The following is a 21,175-nucleotide window of genomic DNA, read 5'->3' on the forward strand; positions in this document are numbered from 1 at the left end:
GTCCTGTAAAAACCCCTCTGTGTGTCTGAGCTGGCTTCAGTAATATATATGCCTCAGAGAGGGAACCAGAGCAAAGGTTGGTAAAGCTTCTGGGTGTCACCCCCTTAGAGCAGTGGTCCTGGAGTCAATGGAAAACATCTGCAAAACAATCACAGAAGTCTATGCAGGCAGAAAAATAGCATAGGGGAAAGTAGCAGAAACTTTCAAAGCTCACCCTACTTCTTATATGGTTGCAAATGAACATGACTGAGGATGTTAGAGAGGTTGTTCTTACTCTGTATATCAAAGCACCTCTGGGATTATGGTGTTGAGATGGGCTGGGAAGCTTTGTTCCTTCTCTCTCTAGATCTGCTGTTGGCAATGTCTCCCTCAGGTGACTCTCAGTGAGGGGAAGACTTCAAGAGGCTGGTATTTATTTCAAGCTCTGTGCAATGCTGCAAGGGGTACATTTATGCAAGCCCTGCAGGCCCTATGGTCTGCTCGAACTGGGGCTGCAATTTGGGTGGATCTGGGTCAATCCTGACCTGGTGCTGCCCCATCCTGACTGATAACCAGGCTGATGTCCCCAGGTGTGGTGACAGCCTCTGGCCGGCTGCTCCCCTCCTAAGGGGCCTCTTGTGCTGAAGTGAGCAGGGAAGTGCAGAAAAGTAGAACTGCTGCTTGTCTCTTTTCCTCGTTAAAAGGAGTGGGAGGGAGAGAAACATCCAACGCGACCCCCTGCCCCCACGAAGCCTACCCTTGTCCTGGAGTATTAAAAACATCCTGGAGCTGAAACCATGCTTGTGCTCGTCAGTGCTGGAGGAGGATTTCTGCCAAGACACTGACCCCTTGTGGATTTTGCAAATGTCTTTGCATCTATTTTTCCCTCTTTGAAAGGCAAAAATCCTCTTTCAGACCTTTGCTTGGTCCCTTGCAATCCGGAGCTATCAGAAGATTTATTATTAAACGGAGGCTCCGGGGTGATTTATGAAATTACAGCTGAGCCGTATTGTGCACTGGTTACAAATTGCAAAGATATTCCATGGGACGTGAGCTCCAATGAGCCTGGGATATATTACACTATGGGGAAAAGGGGAGCTTAAAACCAGCTGGCCGACTGTAACAACTACAGCCACTTCTCTTTGATGAGAAGATGATATACATCTGGGTTTAATACAAAACATGATGGACTGACACTGGCTTTCGGAATATCTTATACAAACTGGATAATTTTCACTTTTTTTTTTTCCAGAGCTGTTGCACCACTTTATTCTAAGTTATATTCCTTTTTTCCTGTTGTTTCTGCATGTGTTAGTGACTTCTTCAACTTTTATAAGGAGCTGGGGGTTGTTTCCCACCCGTTTCCAGAAGAGTTTCTCCCCGCTCTTATCGAGTGCATGCAGCGATGCTGCAGTGCCATATGTGGGATCTCTGAGCTAAATTGGCTACCTATAAATACACCCCAGATGTTGATGGGGGAAAAAGGAAACTGGAACACATTATCAGGAAGGATGTGTCTTCTTTGGAGCAAATCCCTCCCATGGAGACCCCTCCTCTAGCTGTTAATGACTGCACTTCTCTAGGAGGAGTCATCCAAGCACCCTGCCATGGTGGGTGCGTGATATATATTATATATAAGGACACCTCTTATGGCCCTCCGGTCAGTAGGAAGTCCCCACGAGCCAGATGCTATAGGTTGTAGAGCCGTGTAGTTGCTCTGAAGATGAACCCAGTGGAGCTATGCTGATTGACAACATCTGGTCTAAAAATCTCCTGCCATCCACAAAGGCATGTCCTGGTCAGGTCTTGGTAATGCGGGAGTGGGAGGAATTTGTGAATTGACTCCTCTTCCTGAGATTTGCCATGAGCAGATTGCTCATGCAGAAACATTTTCAAACACTTCAATCCAAGAGAACAGCGATCTCCTATTTAACTTGTTAGTAAGTCACAGCATTTCATTTAACTCTCTTGTTTGCGTAACATTTAGCTCTGGTTTTGTCTGGCCTGTGTTAGCGTAGCTCTTAGATCTGCCTTTGTGAATATTTAATGGTAAGTCTAAAGTTTCTTACATTTGGGGTTTAAATTGACCGTCGTGAATAACCCTAACACGCACCCATTTCCAGTAAATAATTCTCAGAGCCTGCATGCAACTAAACTTGCCTCAATCTTTCCAGACCTTTTCAGGCTGTGTCCATGGTTCCCTGCCGTAGTGCTCCTGGGAAGTACCTGTGAATATCCACAGGGTATAAATCCTGCTCTCCAACGGTTCCTGACAGAAGTACTTGTGTTCCCCCAGACCCAACTCTGGTCACTGTTTGGTACCATCAGGGAGCAGGCTGCATCCTTCCTGCTCAGCCCTCTGCACCTACAGGGGCTGCAGCTCAGATGCTGCAACCTCCCAGGCTCAGCTCTTCACCTTCGGGTTTAAAGGGATGAAATTTTTGGAGGGCTGCCCCCAGCTCTGGGAGCTGCTGGCTGCGTGCTTTGTCCTTTATGGAGTGACCTGTGGATGGTGAAGCCCTTACACCTCTGTGTCAGTGTGATCCAGCATCACCGTGGTGCTGGCTGTGGGTCAGGATGCTCCAGCTCCCAGCAGATCCCCCCGCAGTCGCCTTTTTAGGATTCTCTGGACCAAGCTGTGCTTTCATGTCTGGCAGCGTGGTCCCCGGAGAACCCTGTGGTCTGGCCTGGGAGAAGTGCTGCGAGGAGGATGGAGCGTAAAGCATAAATTTCTGCAACACCAAGCAGTCCTGGCTGAGCCTGGCCGTCCTAGCAGGGTTACGAAATACCGACATGGCTTTCTGAGATACTAATTAGGGATGGACAAACCAGAGGGAAGAAAATAAGAAATCCCTTTGCACTCTTTCTGGGGTTAAAGAAAGTTCAGCTAGCTTTCTGCCTCCCCCTGTTATTTTTCCCTGTTGTGCAGGCTCTTCTCATCCAGGTTCCAGCAGGGCTTGGCCGCGGAGCTGCTGGAGCGCCGGGGGAGGCTGTAGCTGTCGCTGCAGGATTTCCAAACCGGGCTGAAAGAGGCCGGTAACCTCAATATGTGACTGGGAGCAATCCCCCTCTTGTGCTGCTGGCTCCCCAAAGAGGAAGAAGAAATCAGGGATGTGTCACATACCCAGCAAAGATCTGGTTATCGCTTGGGGAGATGGTAAATGTTATTCCATCTCCTACAGGTGGGGAAGGTGCTCGGTGTGGGGCTGTGCTCAGTGCTGCAGGATTGCTGAGCTCTCCTAGGGTCTGGCCAGGGTTTGGGGGTGCCCAGCCTGCTGTTGCCAATTCAGCTGCTGCTCTTCCTAAACCCTTCCCATAGAGTGAGGAATGCTCACAACCCCTTTCTGTGCTGCTAAGTCACTCTGCAGCTCGCTGAGCGTCACAGGAAAGCTTTCTGAATAATAAACAGCAGTGCAAGTGAACGACCATGCATCCATGCATGCGTCTTTGGCTGTGCTCTGCTCATCTCATTTTCCACGGGAGCCCCTCTCCAGCTCTTTGTGCAGAGCTCCCTGCCTCGGCGAGCTCTGCAGCGCTGGCTCAGACCCACAGAGATTAAAACCACGCGATCACAACGCGTTTGTGTCTGGCTAATGAAGCCCTGCATCCAGGGCAGAATTCCTCTAATGCGTTAGGAAATAGTTATCATTTTTCTTTGGCACCGCGTTCCGTGTTTGATAAGCAATTGCCTTTGGCCAAAAGCAATGCCAAGATTTTAGTGCTTGTTACAGAGCTAAATATGTGATATTGCAACACATGTAATTGGGATAATTTAACACCCCATTAACGGAGCGCAGGAATGACCTCTTCTCTTACCATTGTTTGGGTACGTTTTTATAAGTCTCGCAGCCCTTTGGGAGAATATTTTTTTCACTGAAAAATTGAGATATTCCTCATTTTGGAGCACTGAGCAGAGGCTTTATTGCAAATGCTTATTTCCAGTGGAAAACCTGGAGTCAGATGCATCCCAGCTGAGTAACTGGGAATGAGGGGTTCGTGGTTCCCAATCCTACTTCTGGCTCCAGGCATGTTGCCTCTTTGCAAGGGACTGTAAAAGGAGGGTGACAGTCTGACTTTTGACCTGGCTCTTGTGATATCCTTGTTACAAGGCGGGAGATACCTGGAGGTGACTTGTGCTGGGGATGGGGTCAGTGACTGTCCCTCCTCTTGCCTTATGGCCTCTGGGGGAGTTGGGCACATTGGTGTGTGGATTCATGAAGTCCAAAACCAGGTCTTCTGCAGTATTTTCAGAAAAGCTCTTTCAGAGCAATTCCAGGCTGTGTTAGAAGCAGGAAAGACTGGCTGTCGCAAGGGATCTCAGCCTGTAAAGCTGCATTTCTGGTTGAACCTTGCTCTTGAGCTCTGGGTGATGGGGCTGGCTCTATTTGCATCAGAATAGCTGCTTTCCTGATCCTGAGCAGCATCTCCAAGCCTTTTGATCTTTGTGAGCATATGCATGTGAGAGGTGGACTCAGCCGAGCTGGCTGGATGCGGTGGTGCACTGGGGAGCTGGCAGTGACAGCCCAACCCCAGGAGCTCGTCCCAGGTCTGTAATTAAACCTGTTAATCGTCTTGCAGTGGTTGTGGTGCATTCAGGTGAAATCTTGCTGGATTTTAGCCTGACAGCGTGGCTCCTTTGTGGGGTGAGGCAGAAGGGGTTGATATGGGTCCAGGCTGGCCCTTCTCCCTCCTTCAAACCTGCTGGAAGCCCAGGCTCATGGGGCACCAGCTGCCTTCCCTCTGCACCTCTTAGATTAAGAGCAGCTCTAGTTTTAGGGCAGCCCGTCCCTGCTCATGCATTTTTCAGAAAGTCATTTTGTTGCTGAAAATCTGATTTCACTCAATTAGCATCCAAAGGCCCAGCAGGGTCTGAAGGCAGGGGAGCGCCTGGTGCTCCTGGAGAGCAAAGCCAAAGCCACAGACAGCAACCCCCAGCCATGAGGTCCTGCTTTCCTGCCAGCTACACTCCGCTAATTGAAGGGACAGTTTAATTTTAGCCTTTCTGGTGATGCTGTTCCTTTCCTAATTAGATCCAGCCTGATAGGAAAGACAAAAAAAATTAACTTTAAACCTGCTGGAGGGTTTCGCTCTCCCAGCTAGGCAATGCTGGGGACTGGTTTTGAGTCTTGAAGCCAGATAGGGCTGCTTCTGATTAGCAGGGAAGGCTGCTGGAAGAGTTTTGCTCTCATCCGCTGCTGGTGGGTGTCTGCGAGCGCTGCTCTGCCTGAGCCCTCTCCCAGCAGAGCAGCGAGAGCCAGGGAGCTGCTGCGTGGCTCTGTGCTGTGGGGTGGCCTGACTTGTGTCATCCTGCTTATGTTCTCAGCAGCGCATAGATAAAAGGCAGCACAAATGAGTTTAAAATTCACATGTATTGTTCTTATAACTTGCCTCTTCCCAGTTAGGCTCCTTCCTATATAAAACAAAGGCAAAACTCTTTGCAACTGGGAAAGCCATTATAAATAAGTTTAACTTTGTTATGATGCCACTGAAAACTTGTGTACAGTTATTAGGATGTCATTGTGCTTAAAAAGCCATCCCAAAGCACTTCTCCAAGCAAGCAGTGTTTTACTCTCATTGCTGCATGGGGGTGCCTGCCCTGTTGTGCCATGCTGTGGCTCCAGCTCTGCCTCTGAACACGAGCTCTGAGCTGAAACCAGGTGTCCTTGGTCTGTGCCACAGAACAAGAAATGCAGATGAAAAACAGTACTTGGCACAAGTTGGTCCAGTGATTTTTTTTTTTCAAATTCAAGTATTCTTTCTCTCCTGAAGTACTTTTTTTCAATAATGTCAGTCTTTATGATTTAATCAATTGCTTTTGAGTTGTAACAAGCTGGTTTTTTAAATTAGGATGTCCTAAAAGCTTGGTTTTGAACATTGAGTCAATTTTTAGCCTGGCATGGTGTGTTGCGGATGACTTCTACCCCATCAATAAAGGATTTTTTGAATAATTCTCCTCTTTTTTTCCTAGATGCTTTTTGTTGCCCAAGGGAAAACTATTCAGCATTTAGAAATCTTGGATTTTTAGGGCAGAAGACTATGAGGCAATGCTTTGAAGCTGGAATCTCCTAAAACTTGCAAACTATTTTTCAGAGCCATCAAGTGCTATGGAGGAAACTCCTGTCCTGCTGGCCACATGGTGCACATGTACCTGAACGACCAGCTCCTTGTTGAGAGATTTAATTTTGCTTTTGCCCTTGGTGTTCATTTTTGGTGTAGATGGGTGAGAAATGGTTAAGGTTTTGCTTTGAGGGGCTTCCTTTGATGTCCATGGTGCTGCCTTATCCCTCGGATGGTGGGATCCGGGATGTGGGCAGTGTGCTGTGGGTGCCTGTGTCCCAGCAAGGAGCCCCAGCCTCCTCCAGCGAAGCCCTGGTGGGCTCGGTTGCTGTCTAGAGTGCCTGCCTGACAGGTCCTGTGCCTTTAGGTACCTGGTGACAAATATAAAATGTTGCGGTCTTGCCCTGAACAGGTTTGAAATGAGCTGAGTGAATCCAGTGGGATGTGAGAGCGATCCAAACGTGCAGGGAGTGTCGCCAGCTCCGCGCTTGCTTTCCCCTCGGGGCGACGTCCCGCTCGCATGAACGGGGAGCTGGTGGATCGAGTGCTGTGGCTTGTTTGATCTGCAGGGCTGCTCTGCTTACACACGTCGTCTCTGCTCTGAAAGCTCTGTTGATTTTTAGCTTGCATCGGAAGCACACAGGCTCTGAGACCTGCAGAGCCTACCAAGACTCCCATCCCTGATGTATTTAAAAAAAAAAAAAAAACTTTCAAAGAGCTTGAAGGACTCTGAGGGCTTCTCTTCTCCTAAAAGCAGAGTTGCCTGTTGGTTTTGGAGGCCTGCATTCCCCCTGGCAGCTTTCCACGCATATTTTTAGAAAGGAAGATCATACCTTCCATCTCAGAAATAACCCAACCTGGCGACTCAGTTTAGAGCACAGAAATGCAAAGCTCCCTGCTGCTTCCTTCCATGCAGCACTGCTCGGGCTCCCATAGCCTGCTGCTTGGCCATACCTTGGTCAGCTTTGGGCATCTCACACCAATTTGGGAGCAGGAGCGTGCTGGACCACATGGACCTGTCTCCTCTCCACCAGCGGTGGCTTCTGTGGGTGTCCAGCTGCCAAATTTCACAGCAGCATCTCTGCGTTGAGAAGACCAGGGCACCAAGTCTTGTTGGAGACCTTGCTGTTGCTAGGAGAGAGGTAGCAGAGGTAAAAGCATCTTATGTGAGTCTCTTGACTAAGATAATTTCAACATTTTGTAGTGTGGTTTTTTTTTTTTTTTTTTTTGGGGGGGGGAACACCATCAGATCTATCTGCCTGTTACAAATAAATAGGAGGAAAACCTGTGTGAGTGCATCCCAGTGAGAGATCCCATTTAATGGTTCCAGTTTGGCCCTTTGCTCACACAAACAGCACCTCCAACAGTGCCTGCTCAGGTGGAGCACGAGGAAAGCCAGCTCTGAGCCTCGCAGGGGCAGGATGTCCCTCCTCACCCCTGCTCTCTGAGCAAGCCTGACCCAGCTGCTGCCTTTCAATGCGCCTACATTTATTGGTAAAGCTGGGATAAGCCCCGAGCTTAGCACCAAAATGAAGTTGCTGATTTTTTTTTTTTCCCCTCCCTGCTCAGGGCTTGTGCATTGCAAATGCGAAGTGTAATATTTAATGAGGGCACTGGGGTGCTCGAGCTCGTTTAGCTGCTGGTAAAGCACCCGGAGACCCGCAGCACAAAGGTGCTGTGTGCTGCTGTGATAATCGCTCCCCTTCCCCTCGCCGAGGCTCAGCCTTACCCACAAGTGCTGATCACACTGCTTTTTATTTTTTTCCACTCACCCTATCAGCTGTATTATCTGGAGTGTGCTCTGAGTGATTGCAATGTTGAAAGGCCCCAGAGTTAATTGGCATTAAGAATGGTGTAGTATTATTAGGTGTGCCTTAATGTAACAATCTCCATTTTCTTGTATTTACTCTGTACTACTGAGTAAATGCAGAGATAAAAGAAGGTGGAATTAGCACTTCTCTTGCTTGCACTAAAGCCAAGTCGCATTATTTTCTTTTCTGTGGGTTTAGGCCTAAAAGTAGCTCAGGTATGTGCAAGTTTAAACAAGACGAACCAGGGCCCCATTAAAAATTACTCTCTCCTGGATAATATTCAACACGGGATTAATAGTAAAGGGGCTGATGTCATCCGAAAGCTCCCGTGACCCTTTGCACTTATTTAGCACACTGCTGAAATAAAACGTTTGTTACGCAGAAGACTTTTCCTGCTGGAAAATCTGATGCTGCCACCTTTCCAAAAGCAGTGGGAGAGGTATTCAGGGCAATGAGCAAAAAAAAATGGCAATTAAGAAACCACCTCCTTCCAGGATTACCCTTGCTGCCCCTGCGTGGTGTGTGCCATGTGGGGTCCCGGCTGCATCCTGCTCACTGCCCATCGCTTCCCATGGTGGCAGGGGTGTCACCAAGGTCACCTTTGTGGAATTGCTCCTGATCCATGCCACATTGGTCATGGCTGGGAATAAAAGGACTGTGCAAGTTTAGGCTGGACTTGGGAAGCCCACCTTGTCCTCCGAGGGCCTGTGTGAGCCACGTCCTGCATGGCTGCCTGGCCGCTGCTAAATGGGGCTGGAAAAGGGCAGGATCAGACCCAGGCGTCTGTCTGGGCTGCCAGGTTACGAGTCCCCGATAAGGAATGGGGCGTGCTGGCGAGTAATTACATAGCCGCTCTCATCTCCGGATCTTTACAAACATTAATTAGGAGATTTCATAAGATCAGTTAGCTGCCTTTCCCTGTGCCCGTAGGGACTGGGAAATATTGCAGCTCTTCCCTGGTGCGCAGCAGATGCCTTGCCATGGTCAGGTTGGTGGCGGAGCCAGTGCTAACGCCCTGCATCTCCTTGTGACGCTGCCCACGCTGTCTTCAGCTCCAAAAATAATTGTTACATGTGGCTTTGGGTTTCTCTCCTGGTTTCCTGGGTGTAAATATATACCCAGCATGTGAGTGTAGGAGAGCCTGCCTTGGGATAGTCCCAAGATGAGCACCTGCAGTATGTTGAGCATCAGGCACTGGCAATATTGATCGTGTGCCTCCCTTACCTGCCCTCATGCTGGGGCTGGTTATCAGGCTATCGGGGGGGATTATCAGGCTTGTTGGCAGTCCAAGGCTGGCTTCTGCTCTTGTGAATCAGCAGCTGTGCTCCAGGTACGGGGTCTGGATGGCTCAAGCTGTGGCACAGTCTCTAATAAAGTCAATTCACTTATTTTTTTATTTTTTTTTTCCCAACAAATGTCTCCTTTTTCTTAATTTAAAACACCCCACTGAGCAAACAGCTGTCTGAATGGGTTTTGTCTGAAGAACTGGGGGTCTCGGGCCTCACTCCAGGGTTATTTCCAGGCAGGGCTATGTGTATGAGGGTTATTGGTGTTGCTGAGACAGTCTTTTTGTTTCTCGAGGTGGGGTTTAATTTTATTTATTGTCTTTACGGCAAGCTTTGGTGCAGGGCAAATCCAAGCAACACTAGTTTGCTCTGCCAGCCACTAAAAGTAAATATATAAATGCATGTATATAAAACTGCAATCACTTTGGTGGTGCTGCCAGACCTAGGTGGGGGAGACCTAGGGCATGGTTGGGTGGGATCATCCCCAAACCCGTGTCCTGTGTATGGGGAGGATGAGGAGAAGCTCTGGCCGGGTTAGCTGCAGAAGCAGTAGTTTCTTGTTGCCCCATGGGTCTCGGTCTCTGCCTTGAGAAGTGGGCAGCTGTGGGTGGCTCTTGGAGGGGCAGTCTGTTGGTCCCTGGGTGTCTTTAATGGCCCACAGGGCAGTAATTCTGCCCGATGTCAGTCTGTGTCTGAGCACGGGGCACAGGGAAGCACCCTGAACTTGGAGCATCTGGGCCCGTTCCCATGTCCTCGCCTGGGCTGTGCTGGCTGGAGGTGTGGGGCTGGAGACTGGGGACCACAGAGCTGCCCTGCCCACCCTGGGCCCATTTTGGGTGTCATCCCAGTGAGCACATCAGCTGTGGGTGGCTGCCCATCACCAGCAAGGAGAAGGGATGGGGATGAGGACGGAGAGCAGCCTGCTCAATGGGGCTGGAGCTTGCGGTGCCAGGGACCTGTGTGGGGCTTTTCCAGAGGCGCTCCCAACAGAAAAATGTCACGGGACGAGTTGGGCTTGTTCTCCTGGCGGCATTCGCTCTGAAAGCACGGAGGGAGCGGAGCTGCCTCCTTCAGCCAGCGCCGGGCTCCCAGGCTGTGGGGTCAGGGCAAAGGGTGAGGTGTGCCCGTCCCCTTGGTGCACCCCGGCTGCCCTGCAGCCCCACTACCCTTCTTCCCCATACTCTCATCAGGCTTGAAATCATGCTGGACTGTAAACTGAGGTTTAAGATAAACTAAAAAAGGAAAAAAAAAAAAAAAAAAAGGGTGTGGGGGGGAAGGCAGAAGGTAATAGGATAATCAGGCTCCATATTGATGCTGTCTAGTGTAATGTGGGGAAAAGCAGTTGCAATCCTGCCATGTGAAGCAGTTCTGGGGCACCCAGGCATGGGAACTTGGGGAGCAGCGCCCTAAAACATCTCCCAAGCTGTGGCAGTGCTGGTCTGGACAGCCTCTGCTCCTTCTCTTCACAAACAGGATGCGGCAGTTGAGCTCCCTAGGTAAATAGGGACAGATTAGAGGCTGGAAAGCATTCCTGTTTCACAAGGGCTTTCAAAGCTGAGCTTGAGAGATTGCTTATCTGGCCCATGCTTAGCTGTGGTTTTGACCTTCTGTGCTCCCTATTGCAATTTCCTCTCAGTCTGACACACGAAGGGGGAGGCGTGCTGTTTCTACTGAGAAGTTGGCCTCATTATGCAAAAAATAGCTTTAATTTCTAATGCAGGCTTTGGCAGGCTCAGCTGGAAAGGCAGAGGATGAGGCTGAGCTCGCCTGTGGTGAGAAGCGGGGAGGGATGCTCAAAAAGCTGCCGCGCATGACCTGCTCCAGAGCTGCCCCCTCAAGGGAACAGGAGGGATGATTTATGCTTGGACACTGGCTGTTTTGGGAAAGGATCTCTGCAAAGCTGCTGTCCTCCTGGGCAGGGATACGGCCATGTCCTGTGTGTGGTGAGGGTGCTGCGTGGCCCAGGGCAGGGAACCCGCCTGGTCCTTAGGGGATGCTGTGCTCCTTTGCTCCAGAGCTCTTTGCTTGGAGGATGCCACGTAGCTTGTAAATATGTGGGACGAGCTGTACTGTCTGTTTTTTGGTGGTGAAAGTTTAGCTGAATCTCTTCAATTTGCATTTGTCATGGATTAGAGCACCTGTCCTCCCCACAAGAGCATAGGGACATTTGCACTTGTTTCAAGGGTGATTGTGCAGCTCAGGATTCATGGGTGGTAAAAAGGAACTTCATCAGAAAATGCTGTCTCTAAAATCAATGCAAGCTGGCCCAATCTGAGCTGAACTGAGTGACTGCTCAGCAGACACAAATCAGGCTAAAACTGCAGTGCCTTGACTTTTGTGGCTCAGGCTGAAATCCCAATATGCTGACAGCAATTGTTCACAACTTCACTTACCCCCACAGGTATTTTTAAAGTCTAGCATGCCTTTATAAATTAGGCAGCCAACATGTTTTACAGTCTCTCTCATATTATTTTCTCTTTTTTTTTTTTTTGGTGAACTCATGCAAGATAAAAAGTATTAGTTGTAATGAGCCCTGGTGTTATCTAAGAGCATCTGGGAAGCATAATGCTCTGCTTTGTAGCTGTGGAACCACTGCTGGGCTGCACAGCGAAGCAGAGATGGTCAGGGTGGGTGGTAAAATGAGAATTCAGCTCTTGGGCAGTGTGGAAAGCCAGTGTGGGGCTTAGGAGACTGGGTTTCCCATGGGAAATGTGAATTAATATCTGCTGATAACCCAGGTGGAGAACCACTTGGTTCCATTTTAGCTTATATGTATTAAAGCTGGGGTGGATCCACTGCAGTGGTAGTATCGAGGTGAGAAAGATGTGGCTTTGCTTGTGTTTCCCCATCTTGGAGGGGTCCCTGATGTGCACCCCGATAAGGTGGGAGCTCAGGGCTCTGGCTGGAGAAGCTCAGCCTGCTGAGGTCTACCCACAGCCACAGATAGTCATGGAGGGGTACACAAAACCAAAGCATTGGATTTCAATTTGTCTTGCTGTGAGAAAGAGGCACTTGGAGATGTGTGGCCAAATTTAAAATTAATCAGAAGTTTGTGTCAAAGCTGCCCTTTTGGATGCTTTTGGTATGACAGGACTTCATTAGCAGACGCATAAACACTCTGGAGCCAGCCCCTCGACAGGGTGGTGAAGTTTCCCTGCTGAAACTATCCTGCTGACCACAGGCTTTGGGTAATTGTGCACATTTTCCCCGTGTTTATGCTTTCCTGAAGCTTGCTGGCAGGTCCAGGCTTGTGCTGTATCTATCACAGAATTTCAGCAGTGATGGTTTCTCATCCAAAGGAGTTTTGGAAGCTGGTGTGCGGGTGTTGTGCTGGTGACCACGCACAATTTGCCAGTGTCCTGGATCTGGCTGTGTTTGGGGCAAGGAAACTCTCCAACAGCCAAGGGTGTCTACATGATGATGGTTCTGCTGCTTTCTGATACGGGGTGGAATTGAAAATACCAGCGTGCAGATATAGCTGGGGTCCAGCATGACACTGGTAGAAATGCTTTGCTTTGTGTCTGGGTTGAGAAGCTCTGTGCAGGTGCTTTTGGAGAACTCTTACCAGAGGTTTTGCATGATGCCTCACTGTGAAACGTTCCCTCTGAAATGTTTGTTCTTGGAGCAAAGTCATCCCTGGAGTAACTTGACTGGGGCTAGTGGGGTTGACAGGGAAAATTTGGGCTGTTTCAGGATGCAAATCCCTGCAGTTCTTAGGAATTTGCTCATGTGTACAAGCAGCTCAGATATAATCAACAGTGAAAACACGCTGTTTCTCTTGGAAGCTGTTTACATAACATTTCAGCAGTGTGTAAACCCAGATGTATTCATATGGAAAGGCTGCAATGTCAAAAAGCAACATTACCTATTGACAGCAAGGATGAAAAAAGCACCCATCTGTGTGCCACAGGTCTGGGACTAAAGCCCAGCAGTGTCCTCCCCCTCTTCCCAGAGCAGCAGCTTGCTCTGAACCCTGATTTGAGGGAGGATTTGTCATTCCTCATAGTTTCTTTTTTTAAAAGGTGCTGGGTGAAGGCTGGCATTTCTGGTTGTGTTCTGGTTGTGTCTGTCCTGGTGTAGGTTATGGATGTCCCCAGTTACGTAGGGGCTGTACATTGTGGCTGCAGACTGCAAATCCCTGCAGAAGAGAGGATCTGCTGTGTCCCTAGGTCACCTCTTCCAAATGAAATGATTTTCTTGGTGTCTCATTCCTATATGAATTCATTCAGGTCTGGAAACGTTCTGCCCCTCTAGTGTTAATGGCACTGAGCTCTTCGCCTCTTATCCTCTTCTGTAATCCTCCCTCACAGTATGATCTTATGAATCCTTGCAGGCCAACATGGTTTGTACCCAGGATGTCTCCCCCAAATCCTTCAGCCACCTTACCTGCAGGATTTGCCATGCTGAGGCTTCACAGCCTGGTGGGATGGTGGTGATAAATGGGCAGACGTCTGAACCTCAAGCAACTTCTTGTCTTGCATTTTGCCTTGATCTAGGAGTAAAATCCCTTTTGTCTGTGTGTGTCACCGAGTAACAATAAGTTACCAGCCTTCCTGAACACCAGACACGCTTTTGTTTTGGCCTTTGGCCCTGAGACTTGATGTTTGCTTGTATTTACAAGCCCAGTAATTACTGTCCTGAACCTGTTATCAGTGTAAATACATACAAGGGAAATTGCAAGGTTATGGTTGAAGCTTGCAGGTTTTTAGACTAACAAATATTTTAGCCTGGAGTTATATTCGACTTTATTTTTCTTTTAAGTGGCTCTGGGTAAGATGAGAAGTTGCCTGTCAAATTTGATGGGGTCAGTAAAATTCAACCATGTTCTACTGTAATTAACATTTGAAAAGAATTTGCTTAGGAATTAGCTGTTGGCAGTGAAAAGCACCTCCTTGTATGGAAACAGAGGAAGCCCATCAGGGTCGATACTGTCCTGCTAGCGAGGAGTAGGAAGGGAAATCCATCTATTAACGCTTGTCTTCCTGACAGTTACTTGAGGATTCATCACGGGATGCTGGCTAGATCAATCACAAGTGTCAGCTCCATGTCATTTGGAGGTGCAGCGATCATCTGAGCAAGCACTGAGTGGAAGAGATTTCTATAATGATGGGAAGAACACGATAATTAAAAGTGTTTAAGAATGCAATGGTCTGGAAGTTGAACTGTCACTTATTTCATCAGGACATGCAGCCTTAAACAGGTTGTCCTGCTGGGAAACAGATTCTCCACTCGAGCAGTGCTCGTGGTTCATTTCTGTGCTCCCCAGCTCAAAGCAGGGACGATGCACTGAGCTTTCTGCAGTGCCCTGATGGGCAGAGATCTGAGTGCTGTGGCCACAAAGAAGTTCCTGGCCTTATTGCTTTGGCCAGCTTATTTTTCACTGTAAAAATTAGCAAAATTTCAGTTTTCCTGAGTGGCAGGAAAATAGCCCTGTGTTCTCATCACTTAGTGACAACTGCTTTGACTTCAGATTTCAAAGCATTAAGGAAAAAAATCCGCTTCATCGAGATCAGAGGGGAAGTGAGGTTTCGGTTTATCAAAGGTTTGGCAGTTTGGCTCTATCTGCAAAATCCTTTCCTAATAAATAACTCAACAGGCTTTTTCAGGGAACAATGGTGTTACTTAATAGTGCCTGTAATTGAGGCTGAAACTGTATCAATAGACACCCAAAGGCTTTTTCAGTTGATGTGGATTAGAGCTGCGGGGACAGGGGCTGACTTCAGAGGGTGCTGAGCTCAACAAGCAAAGATGACTTTTGGTAGCTGAGTGCCACCTCCAAAATGTTAAAACTGTTCCTGAAAGCATTTTTCTTCTTGACGTGGCTGTGTGCTTGTTCTTTGAAGCAATAGGAGACTTATTTAAAAAAAGATACTTAGACATCAGTGCGGACTACAAAATGTGGGGTCAAGCACCGCTAGATGCAGTGGTTCAGGTAATTTAGCTCATTACTCTGACAGCATGGTTGCTAATGCTGGGTCCAGGTGATCACTTTCAATGTTAGTTCTCATGGATTTGCTTATCTTTTGCTGACCCTTGCCTGCGAGGGTCTCCCTGTGTGCATGGGGTGGGTGTGAGCACAGCAAGGTGGGCACCAGCTGATGTAAACCAGCTTGTGCAGCTTGCATTCGTTATCGGCTCAGCTCTGCTTGGTTCTGGTCATCTTTATGATCTCCTTCTGTGCATTTTCACAGGCTGTCATGCTTTCCTCTTCTGCATCACCAGGTTGCAGCTATTTGGGCTTTCCGATGTTATCTTGTCCGAGCTTACCTTTGTTATTGCCTCAGGGATGCCACTGGGGAAGCAGAGGGGAACCCAAGATCTAGTTGCTCACATCAGGAAGGCCCACCTTGATTTTAGAGCACTCCTGTAAAACAAGAAGCCTTCATCTCCAACAATATTTTTTTTGGTTGGATTTGGCTTTGGGCTGCACCACTGAAGTATGCAGATCCTCGGGATGAGAGAGGATAGGGCAGGAGGGAGGTCCTTCATGTCCTTCAGGTGAGGTGGTCCCAGGTCAGGAACTAGCCAAGGCTGGGTGTGGAGAGGTGCACGCAACAGCCAGCCACTTGGGAACTTAATCCCTTAATTTCCCCTCATCAAGTGGGTCAAAATAATAATAATAAAACAGGTTTTCTCATGGCGATGCGAGCTGTAATTCGGGACAACCTTCCTCATTTAGCAGAGGAGAATGCATCAAGTTCCCGTCTCTTCTTCCAGCAGAAGCTGCCTGGAGAGCAGTAATGAGCTGCCCTGGCAGCACTACAAAGGGCTCTGCAGGAGCAGGTACGCAGGGATGAGGTAAGTGGCGTTGGGGTGAAAGAGGTGTGGAAAGTGCACTCTGCACACCTCGGGCTTCAAAGCCGGCAATAATTACTGTGTTTGAGGCTGTATCAGCAGGCAGGGCTGTGAGTCAGGTGGGGCAGGAGGACTCTTTGTAGCGCTTTTGTCCCAAACTCTGTGCCAGTGCCACACTGTGCGAGTGGGATTCCTACCTGGGGGAGTTGGGGCTTTGAGCTGGGGTCGCTTTCCGTGTCACCATCACCCTGTCTCTGATGCATCTGTTCATTGTGCCCTGTGAATCCGTGAATATGACTAGACTGTAATTGCTTTTCATCTCAAAACCATGAAAAGAGAAAATTAGACATGGGGTGGGTGGCAGCAAGACAGATCTTGCACGGCGCTGGCAGCCTGGAGCCATCTGTGCGGTGCCTCCTGGCAGCTCTCTGCTCTCCAGGAGCTGATCCCGGTCCCATCTCGCTTCCCCAGGGCTCCATGGTCACTGCAGGGGCTTAGAGTTGAACTCACATTGTGGGGCAGGTGGCCCCGAGAGGTGTGCTTTTCTTATAAGCACGTGAAAAGTGCAGCATCATTTGGTGCTTAGCCAAAAAATAGCTCTCAAGCAGGAATTCACAGTAGGCCTTGATGAAGGAGGTCAGCGTGTGCTCATTTTACAGAGTGAAAATGGGTGAAGTGACTGCTCCCAAGTCAGCACCATGCTCGTGGTAAAGGTCAAGGAAATGTTTAGGTGTGCAGAGTGGGAGCTGCCCAGCTTCATCACGATAAATCACCAAATCGAGGTGCGCATCCCACCCAGTGTTGCTCTGCCTCAGTGCATCCCTGAAGGATGCTGAGGTCGGTGGTTGTGGCGAATGCCCCAAGACAAGGGCACTGGAAGTGATGGGGTTGGGTAAGGGAAGCCCATTTCTAGGCCTGGGGATGCTGCAGGTGTCCCCTGTGCCACAGGGACAGGACATAGCAGGGTCCCTGGAGCATCCTCCCATGCTCCTGGGGTGGACTTCCCAAAACGGGGTGCGCTTGCTGAAGGCTGAGCCCCGGGAGCATCGCTGCTGCCTCCCACAGCCCCAGGCTGAGTGCTCGGGGACAGCTGTGGGAGGAGGCAGGCGGGATGTGGAGAATGTCCCTTTTTGTAAATCCCGGGGTCGCTTTCCCCGCTGGGGACAGCTGGAACAGAGGCAGCCCCGGCGCACACAAAGGCAGCGTCAGACGCTCCCTCAGCCACTGTCGCCAGTTTTATCTCGGAGCATAATAGCGACGGAGGGAAGCGGCCTAATCTCTCCGCGAAGGCACTTGATGAAACTTCTCTCCCCAAAGGGCTCTTGTGCCCTCGAACAATAAATGCCATGGATGCGCTGCCAGCCCCGGGGACGCTAATCGGATTCAGACCCGTGGGTGCTGCTTTCCCAGGGCTGCCGGGGGCTCGGCACCGCTGTGGCCGCTGCCCACGCGGGCTGGCGGCGGCGGGCCGGGGCTGGCGACAGCAGGGATGTGGGGTCGGATGCTTCGGCCTCGTGATGATGGCCAGGCTGATGTGTTTCACCACACAGCGTGCCAGCACCGCACAGCGCGGGAGGAATGTGGCCCCGGGGCGTCGCGGCGCCAGAGGGGACCGTGGCCCCAGTGGGGAGGTCGGGAGAGGGAAACACAGGGGGCTTGTCCAGCAGAAATAAGGGATGTGTTGTTGTGGGATGAATGAGCTGATCTAGTGGATGTCAAATGTTTACTCTGGGTTTCCACTGGGTGGTCAGGCGAGGACCGGTGGCTCCGCTTCCCCTCCGAGTACTGAAAACCTCTGTAGGAGCACCAGGATCCATCTAATGGGGCGAGCTGTGGCTAACCTGGGTCATCTTACTTTTTGCCACCTTCGTGGCTGAAGGCAGGTCACTAATGGGAATGAGGAACGTGATTTTACTCAGGGCTCTACAGATCCCATTACCCCACTCAACCTCCCTCTATTGGGCTTCATGTAACCAGTGCAAACATCTCTCACCAGTCCTGATGTGCATCCAAACACCTCTCAACATGTTGAAGGTCCCCCAGCCCTGGCCGGGACAAAGGGCTGGGCGGTGAGAGATGTCCATGGAGTGATTCTCACATTGATCATGGGTATGAGCTGCTCAGGTGGGTGATGAAGGCAGTGCAGCAGCCCAGGTGATGCTCCAGCATGGTCTCTGTGTGGTGCAGAGACATTTTTAATGTACTATAAAAAATCAAATGCACAGTGAAGTTGATGGGATTTTTTCTATTGAACTTCATTATACTCTGGCCCAAAAAAAAAAAAAAAAAAATTGTTTTACTTCAGTGCAAAATAATAAGGAACAATTTCCTTAGCCCCTAAGCTGCAGGAGCGAGTGCAAAGATGAAGGACTTCATCAACACCCCAGTTCACTGCTGCACTTGGGCAAGCTGCGTGAACCAAGGAGGTTTGCAGCCTGGAGAGCATGACTTGTGTATTGTCTGCTCCTCCTGCCAATGCTCCAGTCCCATTTATTAGAGAGAACTTCACAGGCGTTTAATATATGTTCCCGGGTTTAATTTACTACTTGGGGAAAGGTAGACAAGGTGACAAAGTGAACTGAAATCTGAAATTACTTTAATTGCAGAGGAGGACAGTTTATAGGCTTCAGAATCCGAGTAATTTATTTTAATGATCTCCTCTGCCCTCGATGCATAATTGCTATTCGCGTTTAGAGCTGGTTTCAGTCGAGGTATGCAGTGAAAGCTGGTCGGACCTGTTCAGACGGCAAAACTTCTAGCAACTAATAATCTGAGACGAAAAATTAAAAGCAAAATATATTGTAATGTCAGAAACACCTCTTACTTGAGACATCGCTTTTCACTTGATTTCCTAGGGGCAGCTGTGGTCCACCTGAAAGCTGCAGTCCAAGGCACCCTGCATGCCTGGCTGAGCTCTCTCCCAACCCTACACAGCCAAAAGCTTGGCAAAATCTCTTAAATCTCCGGGAGCTAAGGTGGCCAAGGGGCAACACTTCCCTCAGGGAGAGGAGATGGAAAGTGTTTCTGGGGTTCCTGTCTTTGAAGTTCATTACATTGGTGGATGGGACTCTTCCTAGAGTGTTTTTTTTTTTTTCCAGACTTTTTTTCTTTGAAAGCAGAAGGATAAGCTGTGGGCTGAGTGAACATAGGAGTCCTTAATGTCTGTTAGCTCTGAAAAGCTATCATGGATATGTGGAGAAAAGGGGGAAAAAAAAAATCAAAAGGCACCCAGCTGTGTGCTGGGATCTGATGCAGGACTGGCATGGGGCTTAAGGAACCTAAAATCCCTCTCCCCACTAACTTCTCTGACCACGATGGAGTTGAGGCTGGGCTGGATCAATCCACTGCAAACCACAGCTGCTGGGGATCTGGCCTGTAAGGCTTACCAGCAGTAAGAAATGGTAAATGACTTTTCCTGAGCAGTTCTGTTGTCTTGGCCAGATTGCTCTGTGCTCCTGGCCCGAAGGAGAAGTGTGACATTCCTCCCCAGAACGAAATCTCACAGGTCCCTCACCCCAGTGCTCAGGCAGCCTCTGGCCCCAATCCTGTGCCACCTCCAGCGTCTTTGCTTCAAAACTGCGCTAGGAAGAGCTATGTTAAAAAGAATGTGAAGGATGCAAAGTTCTGCTCTTAAAATTGGGAAATACTAGGGTAAAGCTGCTTTTGCAAACTTATTTCAACCTCCTTGTGCAATAACCTGCCCTGATTTTCAACCTGCTTTCTCCTTTGTGCCGCTGCTAGTGGAAGGAGTGATGGAAGAGGCCATATGGCCTTTTCATCCTCTTTTTTCATGCTTGACAGCATAACGCTGCCAGCAGCTGGGAGATGCAGCGGGGGCAGAGTCCTGCTGGGCTCTGGATCTTTGCTTTGTGGTGTATATGGCTGTGGGAATAGCGTGGTGTGTGCTTGATGGGTTGTTGTAGAGACTTGGGGGAGATGCTTGGAGGTGCAGATGGTGCCTCATGGCTGCTGTGCATCTGCCCTGAGATAACTGGAGGCTCGAGGCTGCGCAGCACATGGGGCAATTATCTGGGAGATAAAATGGACAGGGATGGCTGGACGGGTGATGCCCAAAAGCTCAGAAACATTGGCAAAGAGGCTCGGCCTCCACTTGGCTGTTTGTGCTGGGCTGCCTCCCCAAATCCCTGCTCCTGGGAAGCTTCCCAAGCCCAGCTTTGCTCCTGGGCCCACCACCAGTTGTGATCAGACTGCAATTGCCCAAATTTTAGCAGCAGCAGCCCCTTGCACCTTGCTCTTCTTGCTGGTGCAGCCCATCTGTGGTGCATGCCAAGCCAGGAGCAGGTGTGCTTGTGCCCAAAGAGCTCTGCCATGTGCCATTAGAGAACCATGGAGCGAGTGTCCTGGGAGGGGAAAAGACAGCAGAACAGCCCAGGTTGGCTCCTATGATCACTTACAATGTCACCTATTTTTTAGGGAAAACATCTTTTTTTGGGGCATTCATATGTTGGGTTTTTCTTCTATTCTTCTGACCTTAAGTAACAACAGTTTCCAGACAATTCAGCCGTAGGAAGTGGGGATCGAATTGCTTTCTTAATCCTTTGTTTTCTATACAAGGGTGTGTGAACTACAAGAAGGATCTTGTTCAAACCCTCACTTGCTGATTTATGTCCAAGCCAACGGAGCAAGGCTTGGAACCGCGATGCTTCTGGAAAAAAAAAAAAGGCAGTGGGAACACTGCGGGATTGGTGGTGCTGCTCAGCAAACAGAAAGAGGAAAAGGAGAGCGATTTCTCATTCTGTTTCTTAACTCCAAACATGACCCAAGGTTTTCATAAACTTACTGCTCAGGTTTCAGGAAACTGCAAATGAAACTGCATTCCTCTGTGTTTTTTCTTTTTTTTTTTTTTCGTTTTGAGATGTAATAAAATATCATCACCTACAAGTCTGCGGCCTTTAAAAATATTCTCGGGGGGGCAGGCGTGGAGTGGAGGCAGATTGACTGACGGCTGGAATAAAGCCCCTTTATCTCTGAGATTATAATCTTGCTCTATTCTGAGGGTTGCAGCAGCTTTGTTGTCTCTTTCTTGCTGGCTCTCTCGTGTGTGTTTCGGAGACGGAGCAGCATCCATCCCCCTCTGGCGCTTGGGGAAGCTCACCACTGGAGGAAGCTGAACTTCTCATCACCTAGGAAAATGCTCTGTTTTTTCCAAAGCCGGTGCCTTGAAGGTCTCAAGTGTAACTAGTGGGGGAAAAGACATATTAAATAGGAATGTAAAAATAGCAGGAA

This window comes from Aythya marila (assembly GCF_965140915.1).
Source record: "Aythya marila genome assembly, chromosome: 11".
NCBI lineage: Eukaryota > Metazoa > Chordata > Aves > Anseriformes > Anatidae > Aythya > Aythya marila.